This window comes from Eulemur rufifrons, chromosome 28, assembly GCF_041146395.1.
Source record: "Eulemur rufifrons isolate Redbay chromosome 28, OSU_ERuf_1, whole genome shotgun sequence".
Classification (NCBI taxonomy): Eukaryota; Metazoa; Chordata; class Mammalia; order Primates; family Lemuridae; genus Eulemur; species Eulemur rufifrons.
In genome coordinates, this window is record NC_091010.1 from 14,293,953 (window position 1) to 14,307,774 (window position 13,822).

Sequence of the window (13,822 nt, forward strand, 5' to 3'; positions counted from 1 at the left end):
TTAAGGAGCTCTGGTTCCTTTTAGTGGATAATGGTATTTAGAAACCAAGATCTCAATATATTTGTTGTTATCAGAATGTCATTGCATGTAGTTCCTCTCATGGACAGAGCGAGAAAACACACAGACACCCCCCCCCCCCATATTTCTTTATCTAATCAGACCGTGATACTGATGCCTCCAATTCTATGCAACACTCCAGGATATATTCTAGACTTCCCAGTTTCCATATTTGTAACTCCTTTCTCTGACAGTGAGAAACTTACATTCATTTATTTGCTTAACTTCACACATGCTGGCCTCCACCCCTCACTGGGCACCAGTGGAAAACTTGGTACAAATGAAGGGGAAGAGGAAGAAAAAGGCTTTTTTTTTTTTCTTCAATGTGTCAGAAACTTAAGCAATATATGTTGGCCAACGCTTATGTTTATTCAACTATTTTGACCAAGTAGTTCACAGGCCATTCATTCTTAAATAACAAAAAGTATTACAAGCAAGTTTTGCTTAAATGCTCGGTATGTTGTTAACTGAGATCACAGCAAACTTGAATTTCAGCAGCTTCTCTGAAAGCGGAGGAAAGGTGTAAGATTGTGAGCTAGAATGAGCTGGCTTTAATTTCTGTGGCTAACACTGCAGCAGCCTTGGGCAAATTTCCTAATTTCTCTGAAATGCATTTTCTGCTTCCGTAAAATGGGGATTAATGAAAGACATTACTGTTTTTAGGATTAACTGAGACACTGTATGTACAATGGATTGTTTTTGATAGAGACTGGAGGAGGAAATTTTAAAAGTAGAATACAAACTTGTTACTTAAAAGTTACAAGCAGTTCCTGTCTGCTAAAAATGGAAGTTTTGGATACACATTGAGGGTCAAGTGTTTTCTGTTCTGGGAGAGACATCACTTTGTGTTTATTTAAATTATGCAAATGACAAAGTATCCACCCATTGTTTCTGGGAGAAAAATTGAAGACAGTAACTAACTCAAATTCAGTTGTTTTAGATCAAGAAATTAAGTGCTTTATCATGTAAATTGGGTGTATCTTTTAGCAAACTTGAAGGGGAACCTGTTCTTTATGAATTTAGGCTGCATTACGCCTATAAATTATTACTTCTTAGAGACTTGTTTTTCATTTTTTTTTTCCCCAGTTATTGCTTATGAAGGAACCCTGGGATTGTAGGAGAGGCCACAGGTGTGAACTTCACCTCATGTTGGAGGGAGACTGCACACAGTGACTGCTCGGGGCTATTGCTGCCCTTCACATGGTTATTTTTAAAAACTAAATAATCCAGGCCGGGCGCGGTGGCTCACGCCTGTAATCCTAGCACTCTGGGAGGCCGAGGCGGGTGGATCGCTCGAGGTCAGGAGTTCGAGACCAGCCTGAGCAAGAGTGAGACCCCGTCTCTACTAAAAATAGAAAGAAATTATATGGACAACTAAAATATATATATACAAAAAATTAGCCGGGCATGGTGGCGCATGTCTGTAGTCCCAGCTACTCGGGAGGCTGAGGCAGTAGGATCGCTTAAGCCCAGGAGTTTGAGGTTGCTGTGAGCTAGACTGACGCCACGGCACTCACTCTAGCCCGGGCAACAGAGTGAGACTCTGTCTCAAAAAAAAAAAAAAAACAAAAAAAAACAAAAAAAAAACTAAATAATCCAGAATGTATTGACGCTGGCTGTGTTAGTCTGGGTCCTCTGAAAAATGGAATGAAGATGGTATTAAATATGCAAGAAATTTATTAGGAAATATGCCTGTGAAAGAAAATGAAGAGGGAACCAAGAGAGGCTGGGACAGTCATTTTTCAGGCTATGAATGACAAAGTAAAGAACATCAGATCTTAGAGACAGGAGCATGAGGCAGGTGCCCACAAGACCAAGAGGCCCCAAAGGAAGATGCAGAAATAGAAGGTATCTGCCTCAGTACTTGACCACTTCCTATTTCTTTTTGTTTTGTCTCTTATGAGACTGGGCTGCAAATCCTACCCTTGGATGCTGAGATATTCTTCTCTCTGTGCAACACATGGCTTTTTGTTTAAGTTAATTTGATTTCTGACTAAGACCACCACATGTGGAATAGTAGCTAAGGGGAGAGCAATACCTCATTCCATGACACCGGAGTGTGGGTAACCGTGGCGAGGACCAGCAGGGTAACTGCGGAGTCCTCTGCAAGGGTGATCTCATGAGGGGCCCCGAGAGAGGCAACGAGGAGAGAAGACAGAATATTGCAGACCTACTCCTGACCCCTCAACACACAGCCCCCTCCTACTGAGTCACACTGAGAGGTAACTTTTGGCAGTCAGAGGAATATGTATTGAGTAGTTATTTTAGTATTAATGGAAATATGGCAGAAATTTGCAGTGCTAGGCTGATGAGGCCCAGACATTTGGGTTACCCAGGTAAAATAATTGCTTCACAACAGGCCAGTGGTTAATACTAATTATTTCTCACCCACTTTCTAAGATTCTCTGTCATTCTACAAAATACCGTGCTCCAGGATCACTTTATTTATGAATCTACTCTAATTTCTGGAGCAATCACTTCTGAGCACATACAATAGATGCCCTGGCTTAGAAATATAAATTGCGCTTTAGGAATTTTGCTATGTGGCTTACATTCTGTTATTAACTCCCATTAAAAACCACCAGTTCCAGGGGTCCTTAAGCACTCTAATTATACATATATTTAGGAAGTATAATAAAAATAAAACCTTTTTAAAAAGCAAAGTTTTTATAGATCACATGCCAGAGAGAAAATAAAAATTCCCTTAGAAAGTTTACTAATACCATTATCCACAAAACTCCAAACTACAGTACTGTGCTGTTCTCAAAATGAGCCCCCAAATAAAAATACTAGATGTGTACCTGATGCTGGAGGGTGTGATTGGGGGTGGTGGGTAAAAAGAAGCAATACCCCTCTCCTTTGGGTGAGTTTAATACATTTATCTTCTTCCAAGATAAAGGTACAAACCATTTAGTATACTCTGTATTTCTTTTCTCAGTCTAGGGACATGGACAAGACTGGGGAGTTGCAATGTGCATTAACCAGGTCTCTTTCGACTGTAGATGGGAGCTAAAGCCAAAGAGAATGTATTGGTTTCTATATTTGGATGGTTCAGGCTCTGGCTTTAAGCATAACTGGATTCAGGGGCTCAAACAATGGGTTGAATCTTTCCTTTTCCCCAGTCTTTGTTCCCTGTTTCTCTCAGTGGTTTGGCCTCCATTTTGCTTTCTCCAGACTTCTGGAGAAAATGGCTTCAGCAATTCGAATTTCATATCTTTCAAGCTTAGCAAGTCCAAAAAGAATTATTCTCTCTCAATAGCTACATATTAATTTCAGGGAAGGATTCTGATTGGCTCTGTTAGGGCTAGATGTCTACTTTTGAATGGTTGACTGTTACCAAGGAGGTGGGATACTATGATTGGCTAATCCTGGGTCATATTCATTCCAGTTTGGTACTGTTGCAGGCGAGGTGGTTAGAGAAAAGAGATAATGATAATTAAGATCCCCGCAAGGTTATATGAAGTATGAGAGGAAGTCTCCAAAGCAATGAATGTGTATATTATCAGAAGAAGGACAGGCTGGGCACGGTGGCTCATGCCTGTAATCCCAGCACTTTGGGAGGCCAATGCAGGAGGATTGCTTGAGGCCAGGAGTTCAAGACCAGCCTGGGCAACATAGCAAGACCTCATCTCTACAAAAAATAATAATAAAAAAATTAGCCAGGGATGGTGGTGCATGCCTGTAGTCCTAACTACTCAGGAGGCTGAGGCAAGAGGATCACTTGAACCCAGGAGTTCCATGTTGCAGTTAGCTGTGATCACACCGCTGCACTCCAGCAAGACCCTGTCTCTTAAAAAAAAAAAGAAAAGAAGAAGGATAGAAGAAACAAATAGAGTGTCAAATGCTATGGCAACCAGAGGGTGAGGCACAGCTCAACCTAGAACTTTGTACCTTTGGTCTTTCTGTGCCTCAGTTTCCTGGGCTAATAATGGCAATTTTTTTCAGTTGATGAAATTTTTTTATTTATCCCCAAATCACATGATAAAATCCTTTCTCTCCCCAACAGCATTTGAACTTAGTAATCACTTTTCAGATGCCTTTGTTCAGTAATATTTATACAAATATTATATTCATGCATGTTCTTTACTGGTACATGAATGGAAACATTTTAAGGTAAGGCTTCTTTGAGGTAACAAACATAAGGATGCAAAGCCCAATTTGCCAAAGTGAGGATTAAAAAGAGCTGGAATCCTTGAAGATTGATCAGGTGAATTAAAGTTACCCATTCTTTTTTTTTTTTTTTTTTTGTTGAGACAGAGTCTCACTTTGTTGCCCAGGCTAGAGTGAGTGCCGTGGCATCAGCTTAGCTCACAGCAACCTCAAACTCCTGGGCTTAAGGGATCCTACTGCCTCAGCCTCCCGAGTAGCTGGGACTACAGGCATGCGCCACTATGCCCGGCTAATTTTTTCTATATAGATTTTTAGTTGTCCATATAATGTCTTTCTATTTTTAATAGAGACGGGGTCTTGCTCTTGCTCAGGCTGGTCTCGAACTCCTGACCTCGAGCGATCCACCCGCCTCGGCCTCCCAGAGTGCTAGGATTACAGGTGTGAGCCACCGTGCCTGGCCAAAGTTACCCATTCTTGATCTCCAACCTTTTTGTTATATGAGGAAAATAAATCTCAATTTGTTTATACTTCCACACATATTTACCATTTACAATACCCTTTATTCCTTTGTGTAGGTATCATTTCCTTCTGTCTGAAAGACTTCCTGTGACATTCCTTTAATGGATGCCCACTAGAAAAAAATGCTTTTTAGCTTTCTATGTTTGAAAAAGTTTTTATTTTGTCTTTGCCTTCTTTTCTTTTTTTTTTAAATTTAGAGACAGGGTCTCGCTCTTGCTGAGGCTCGAACTCCTGAGCTCAAACAATCCGCCCGCCTTGGCCTCCCAGAGTGCTAGGATTACAGGCATGAGCCACCGCGCCCGGCCTCTTTTCTTTTTTTTCCAGATGATGTATCACTATGTTGCCCAGGCTGGTTCCTCCCAAGTTGCTGGGATTACAGGTGTGACCCACTGCACCTGGCTTTTGCCTTCATTTTTGAAGGATGTTTCTCTGGCCGTAGATTCTTGGTTGACAGTTTTGTTTTGTTTTTGTTTTTTTCTTTCAGTACAGTCATGCACTGCATCATAATGATGTTTTGGTCAACAATGGACTATATATACAATAGTCGTCCCATAAGATTATAATATCATATTTTAACTGTCCTTTTTCTATGTTTAGATATATTTAGATACACAAATACTTGCCATTGTGTTACAATTGCCTACAGTATTCAGTACAGTAACATGCTGTGTAAGTTTGTAGCCTAAGAGCAATATGCTATACCATATAGTCTAGGTGTCTAATAGGCTATAGCATCTAGGTTTGTGTAAGTACATTCTATGATGTTTGTACAATGAAGAAATTGCCTAACAACATATTTCTCAGAACCTATTCCTGTCATTAAGGGATGCATGACTGTACTTTAAATATATGACTCCATTGACTTCTTGCTTTCATTGTTTCCAATGAGAAGTCTGCTGTTATTCTTACCTAATTTCCATAACAAATCTCTATATGTATAGATATATACATATATTATATATAAATATTTATATATGTAAATATATAGATATTATCTATATCTATCTATATCTATATCTCCTATTGGTTCTGTTTCTCTAGAGAGCCCTGAGTAACACAAGCATGCTACTTGATGACCCATGTATTAAAAGATTTTTCCATTCTGGCTACTGAGAACAGGAACTCTTCCCACCTCCATTTGATCTCCGTGAGTTGTTCCACTTGCTCCTTTCAGATGATTCTTTTCTTAGCCTTGGGTAGTTTTCTCACATGCATGTTTTAAACAGTAGTCAGTTAAAGACCCAAAGGTGATCCTCTGCAAATCTTCAGAGCTCTCTTCATGTGCAGCTCTTGCCTCGCTGGTACTTTTTATTGTGAATTATAGTCTTCCTGACCTCTTAGTATTACCAGCAACATCTCCTCACTCAGGGAAACTATGGACTCTTTGAGTTCCTCTTCCCTGCACTGGCAGTGAGCCAGGGCAAAGTGTAAAGCTTGCTTCACTTGTTTCCCTTCCCTTAGGGATTGCTGTCAGGTACTGCCTCTTGTCCAAAGTTTGAAAATCGTTTCATATATTTGTCTTTTTTTTTTTTTAGTTTTCAGACAAAAAGGTAAATATAGTATCTGTCAGTCTGTCCTTAATCAAGATTGGAAGTCTAATTCCTGTTTGTTTATGCTAGGAGTTCTCTGCTCTTTGCAGCTAAAAGCATTCTTAATGAGTATATGCCATCTTTGCAATCATTTAGCTAGCTTATATATATTTTGACTAAAATATAATCTTTACTGTTTATCAAAATAAAGAATAAAATTATTCTTTTTTTCTTTATTATATCTTTATTATATCTATCTTTAAATTTAGAGACAGGGTCTCGCTCTTGCTGAGGCTCGAACTCCTGAGCTCAAACAATCCGCCCGCCTTGGCCTCCCAGAGTGCTAGGATTACAGGCATGAGAAAAAATATATATTTTTTTCTTTATTAATTCTTTATTATATCACCATATAAAATTATTTTAAATGGTGATATAATAAAGTCATCAGTAAAAAAGAAGATGACTCTCATCATCGCTGTATTGGACATGTTGAAGGTTGTGGCTATTGTAATAAGATAAGAAAACAAAACATATGGGTATAAATGTTGGAAACAAAGGGACAAAGTAAGTTTAATTTTTCAGATGATATAATTGCATAAAAAGAAAATATTAAGAGACTTGGCTGGACCTGCTGACTCACGCCTATAATCCTAGCACTCTGGGAGGCCAAGGCAGGAAGATTGCTTGAGCTCAGGAGTTTGAGACCAGCCTGAGCAAGAGCAAGACCCTGTCTTTAAAAACAAAAAATAAAAAAAGAGAGACTCTACCAAAACTAAACCTCATTTATAATTGACAAGAGAATTTATAGCTTATCTTTAAATCAGAAATAATTTTCCAGGAAGAGTAATTTTAAGAAAACCATTCTAGTTATCAACAAACTATGAATACTAAGAAATAAATTTAATAAGATAGGTACATCTAGTGCAAAAAGCAATAACATTTTATTGAAGGAACACAAAACAAAACCTTTATAATCATGATATACAAGATCCATATCTAAAAAAACCATTACTACATATTTTTTAGGAAGAGGTCTTGAGGATTTTCTCACAAAAATCCACCCAACCACAAAACTGATGAGTTAAGTCTGACAATGATCAATTAATTAGAAAGTTGTGCCCGGGTTTCCTAGATTTTGCTTTGGTGCCCAACATAGTGGTGTTCAATATGGTGTCCTCATTACTAGTTGTTAGCACATTTGATTAGCACATTTGAATGATGTCTGTTATGGTTGGCAAAATGCTGAGTTGCCAGATGCTGTGCAGAATTGGACTTCGTGACATATACAGTTAACAGTTTCACTGGTAAAACTGTGGACAAGATAGAAAGTTGAAGATGACAGTGAGAAACTCTTAAATAGTCTAGCCTGAAAGAGGGTGGGAGGTAAGTGGGTGCTATACCTTGTGGGAACATTTTACTAAATTTATAAACTTCAGGATTTCTCTTCAGTGGATTTCTGAAAATCCTGGCACTCCTGTACCAGCCAAGGAAGTTCTCTTTGTAGAGACATATAAATCCACACTGTAGCAGGAATTGTTCTTCTGATGGAGTTAGTAATTTTGTAGGTTAGTTTTTACCAAATGCAGACCTTGGATTAATTGTATCAGGATCATTAAGGAACCATATAGATTCTTTGGGACCCACCCCAGGCCCTATGAATTAGACTATTCTGGGCAGGGCCTAGGAATTTGTATTATGAAAAAGCTCCTTTTGTTGATTCTTAGGTGCAGCCAAATTTTTTTAGATGTCTGGAAGATTCCATACCACCAAATATTTTTCCTGTTGTCCTATGATAGTGCCTGAAATTCTCATGTTACTCTTAAGGTACTGGCGGTTACAATTGGTATGCAAATGTTAGTGATGTGTATTAATCAGGTCTCCTTCAGTTGCCAGTGATAGAAACCCAACTTAGGCACACTGGCTTACAGAACTGAGAAAAGGGAAGGGAGATTTTTTAGTCAGGGCTTGTTCCAAACACTCAAATTATGTCTTCAGAGACTGGGTCTTTCCATTTCTTTCTTTTCTTTTTTCCTTTTTCTTTAATGTGAGCTTATTTGGAGAAATGGGTCTTCCCAACTTCTAAGAAGGTTGCCTCTCCACTTTATGGACAAGAAAGCCATTTTCAGCCCAAGATTCACTAAGCTGCTAGGTGGGGGTGGGGAAGGAGAGAGTAAGAGTGACAGTGAGAGAGTTTTCCAATAGCTCAGCGTAAGAGTTACAGAAGAAATTCTGGCCAATCAAAGATCACATGTTTACCACTGAGTTGGAAAAGAGTTGTGGTCAGCCTCATCTGAATCATCTCAAATAGATTATTTTTAGGAAAGAAGAATTTTGTCACCAAAGATGGATGTGATCCTGGGAAGTCAAAATAAGAGATTGCTGCTACAACATGTTATGATAAGGGCAAGGAACTCTTTAGCATGCACCTGTAGCTCTCAAAGTGTGGTTTAAGAAACCCTAAGTGTCTTTGAGACCCTTCTAAGGGATTCTCATTTTTTCATAAAATGTTATTTATATTAAAAGGTGATGAGTTTATATTGTTTCAAATGAATTCATAAATAAATATGTAAAAGATTTATCAATTTTCTCTAAAATAGTAAATATGATAAATATAATCACTTAAATCTCTTTTGGTTGCAGGTGAAAGATAACCCAAGTCAAACTAGTCTAAACCATAGAGGGATTTATTTATTTGGTGTGCTGGTTAATTTTATGTTTACTTGACTGGGCTATGGGGTGCCCAGATATTTGGTCAAACATTATTTTGGGTGTTTCTGTGAGGATGTTCTTGGATAAAATTAATGTTTAAGTTGATAGACTTAGTAAAGAAGGTTTGGGCCAGCCCCATCCAATCAGTTAAAGATCTGAATGTAAGGAAAAGGATGACCCTCCCCTAAGTGAGATAATTCTTTCCTGCCTGACTGCTTTTGAATTAGGCTTTTTTCCTGCCTTCAGACTTGAACTGAAACATCAGCTCTCCTAGTTCTCCAGCTTACCAACTTACTCTACAGATCTTGGGTTTGCCTGCCTCCATAATCGTGTGAGACAATTTATTATTTATATATAGACAAAATATCCAGTAGGAGATATACATTTATATGTCCTATTGGTTCCATTTCTCTGGGGAACTCTGACTAATACACTCAGAAACTGGAAAATCTTAAGGTGAGTCTGGCATCAGGTGAGGATTGAGTTCAAAATCAAAATTTCACCAAAAACATCTCTCTGTCAGTCTCTCTCTGTCTCTCTCTATGGTGTTGCCTTCAAGTTTAAGCTCCTTACGATGTTTCCTAGAGCTCCAGGATTTCCCATTATATTAATAAAAGCTACATGACTGCATATGCTTCCCATTTTACATCATATGTTGAGGGGAAAAGAAAGCATGTCTTTGATACCTTGGTACCTAGGGGTCACTCTTTCTCTCATCAGATCAATTTTAGTCCATTTCATTTCTGAATCAATCACTATGACCAGGTGGATAGACTGTAGTCCTGTGCAACAGGAAGGGGCAAATGCCTACATCAGGAGAACAAAAGCTTTCTTAGATCTCTTAGTTTAGTTCATTGGGCAAAAAATGTCACTTGGCTACTCTAGCTGCAAGGGAGCCTGGGTAATTTAGTATGCTTAGCTGGGTTCCAACAGGAGGAAGTGGAAATAAATTTTGGGTTGACAACTAACAGTGTCTTTAGATAAAGCATAGTTTATCCCTTAGGTTGGGATAGGGACCCAACTTCTTTGGGCATGTTTGTCTCCTTCTGCAGGTTGTATTAATATTTTCCAAATACTCTTCTTACAATGTGACATTGATAATTCTTCATCAAGGAGTGAGGTCTGTATTTCCTTTCCTGGAAATGACTTGGGCAGAAGTGATGTCTGCGACTTACAAGGCTTTGATAGAAAAGGTGATACAGCTTCTGCCTAGCTCTCAATCTCTTGGGAGATGTGCTTTTGGAGTTCTGAGTGCCATATAAGAAATCTAGCTACTCTGAAGCTGCCATGCTTGAGAGACCATGCGGAGGGAACACATAGAAACAGAAAGAGATTCCTGAAGAGATCCATCAGAGACTCTGAGCTGGAACATCACAGCCAAGCCACTTTCAAATTTCTGAGCTAAAGTAACTTTGAGAGATAGAAAGAATTATTGTTTTGGAGTGATTTATATGCAGCAGCAGATAACACACTTCTTCACAATCTTGGATTCCATTAGGTAAGGATGAAGGAGAGAATGCCTGTTGGATGGGCGACCAACAGTGTTTGCTCCTCTCATAATAAAAAATGTGTTCAAATAATAGTTCAATGCCTATAAAAACAAAAACTCAAGGAGATCGCTTTCTCTTTCTATATATATATATATTTGGAGACAGAGTCTCGCTCTGTTGCCCTGGCTAGAGTGCAGTGGCATCATCTTAGCTCACTGCAACCTCAAACTCCTGGGCTCAAGCAATCCTCCTGCCTCAGCCTCCCAAGTAGCTGGGACTACAGGCATGCGCCACCATGCCCGGCTAATTTTTTGTATATATTTTAGTTGTCCAGCTAATTTCTTCCTATTTTTAGTAGAGATGGGGTCTCGTTCTTGCTCAGGCTGGTCTTGAACTCCTGAGCTCAAATGATGCTCCTGCCTTGGACCCCCAGAGTGCTAGGATTACAGGCGTGAGCCACCATGCCTGGCCAAGGATATTTTTCAATGCATAATTGATAATAGTAAAAAGCTGGAGACAACCTATATGTCCAATAGTAGGGAAATGGTTAAATAAATTGTGATTCTTGTGCACCTTAAATATTATATAGTCATGAAAAACTATGTTTTTGAAGGATATTTAATGTCATGGACATATTTTTTTTAACAGATTCAAAACCTAGACAAATGTTCTTGATATACTAATATAAGTTGAAAATAGCTGGAATAGAAATTGAACACTGTACTTTAAAGGGGTGAACTTCATGGTATGTGAATGATCTCAATAAAAAATTTGCATGTAAAGTCAAAGTGTGTGACTGGGAAAAAAGAAAAAAAAAGTAAAAAAAAAAAAAAGAAAAAAGAAAAATGAAAAAATTTGCATGAGAAAAAAATTGAACACACACACACAAAAGGTATATGAACAGGAATGAGGTGGAAGAGAATACATTAAAATGCTAATAGTAGTTACCTCTAGGAACTGGACTTTTACAAAATTTTAAGTGCCTTATTTGTGACTTTCCCATACAACCCAGAAAATTAAAGTGTAATAAAAAAGTATGAAAATTGGACAATGTGTAAAGTTGAAAATGACTTAAATCCACATTGAATTAAAATAAAATTGGTCAAGAAAGGAGAAGAGCCACATTTGTTTTCAACGTGATGGGGGAAATGGTTGTGGGTTTGGGTGGAGGTGGAGGGTGGGGCGTGGTGTACTTGTCAGCATTTAAGGAGGGGAAGAAAGAGGTACTAACCAAGCCACTGTGTGGTTTTCATGTGGGGGACATGTGGGGACAGGGCTGGTGAGGTCCTCTAGATAGAGAGGGAGGCTTCATTTGTGGTGAGCTGGGGGATGCAGTGTGTTTGTGTGTGTGTATGTGTAAGTTGTAGGTTCACTCATGTGGGCACAAAGTGTACTGGAGTGTGTTGAAATATTTAAGTAAATTCTTAGCCACATAACCAATATACAGCCGTCCAAAATCTAATCAGGGAGAGCATAAAAACCAGGAGAGAAACTGAGCATCCTAACTAAATAAAGAAGGCTCAGGTTTTATATCCAGTTCTATCCCTGACTAAAATTTCCACAAATTGTACTCACAACTGACAGTTGCGACTATGTCTCAATTTCCCAGTCTGTATATGAAAGAGAGAGATAAGTCTTTTTTCACCTACCTCAGAGAACTGCTATGGACTTCAAAGAATTGAAAGTTTCCCAGGTCATAGAGCAGTGTGTAATATAATTGCCACCATCAAAAACTCTTCCCCGATTATTTCTAACTTGGAAATGCTAAGTTTTTATGTATCTTACAATGCTCCCTATCATCAGTGGTCTTCCAACTAATTACATGGTGAGGAGTCATGTTGAGCTAGCCACAACCAAGAGCAAATGTCACACAGTCCTTAACCTCTGTAAGTTATAATTTTGTAGAAATGACCTTTTCATCCTTATCTTTGAGTTACATGAACATTCACTTCAGTCTAACTAATTTAATCACTGACCTGGAACATTCACCCACTTCCTGCCTTGCTCATTCTGGAATGTCTACCCTCTTGCCTGCCTAACCAAACACTGTTCTTCCTTTGAGGGCAGATTTAGTTCACTGCCCCATAGTTCCACTTACTGGTAGGCCCATGCTGATCTCCTTCTACTTGGAATTTGAACACCACATGGTCTTTGCCACATTTTTGCAGCTTAGTTTCATGATGGTTCCTTAGTCTAGTGCCTGCTAGGAATTAACCTTTCTCTGGTAACATTTTTTGAGTCCTTAATATATGCTTTATGTTTAGTGAGTTGACAACTTTATTATTTCCATTTTAGACATGGGAAAATCGAGGATTTGTAATATGCCAAGTATTAATATCAAATTAGAACCTTGTGGTTAAATTCCAGGCTATAAATCTGGGATTCTATAACTGTGGAGGAAGAGCAGAACAGATATTGGAGGACATCTAGCAGCCTCTGTCATAGACAGGAGAGACATGTAAAAAAGGACAATTGTGATAAGTGCTATGAAGGAGAAAGGACTAGTACAAACAGCTCATGGAATAGCCTTATAGTTGGAAATCACACAGAAAGGACTAGAAGAAGTAGGCCTGGAAGGTAGCTATATTAGTGTTCTATCGTTATGTAACAAATTACCACAAACCTAGTGGCTTAAAACAACACTTATTTTTCTTACCATTTCGTAGGTTGGAAGTCCCTCATGGAGTGACTGGGTTCTCTGGTCAGAATTACAAGGCTGAAATCAAGGTGTCCACTGGACTGAGTTCCACCTGGAGGCTCTGGGGAAAAATATGTTTCCAAGATCATTCTTCTTGTTGGTAGAATTCAGTTCCTTGTAACTGTAGGACTGAATAACCTGTTTCCTTACTGGCACTCAGCCAGGGGCCACTCTCAGCTCTTAGAGGCTTCCCACATTCCTTGACCTGTGGCCTCCTGCATCTTTAATCCTGCAACAGGTCATTAAATCCTATTTGTGCTTTTAATCTTTTTTTTTTTTTTTTTTTTTTTTTTTTTTTTTTTTTGAGACAGAGTCTTGCTCTGATACCCTGACTAGAGTGCAATGGCATCATCTTAGCTCACTGCAACCTCAAACTCCTGGGCTCGAGCTATCCTACTGCCTCAGCCTCCCAAGTAGCTGGGACTAAAGGCCTGTACCACTACCTGTGGCTAATTTTTTCTGTTTTTAGTAGAGACAGGGTCTCATTCTTATTCAGGCTGATCTCGAACTCCTGAGCTCAAGTAATCCTCCCCCTTTGGCCTCTCAGAGTGCTAGCATACAGGTGGGAGCCACCGTGCCCGGCCATAATCTTTGACTTCTTCTGTTGTGACCAGCTGCTCTGTTTAGGCATGGTTTACCTGGGTAATCTCCCTATTTTAAGTCAACGGTGCTATATAATGTAATCTAATCATGAAAGCAAAATCCATTTT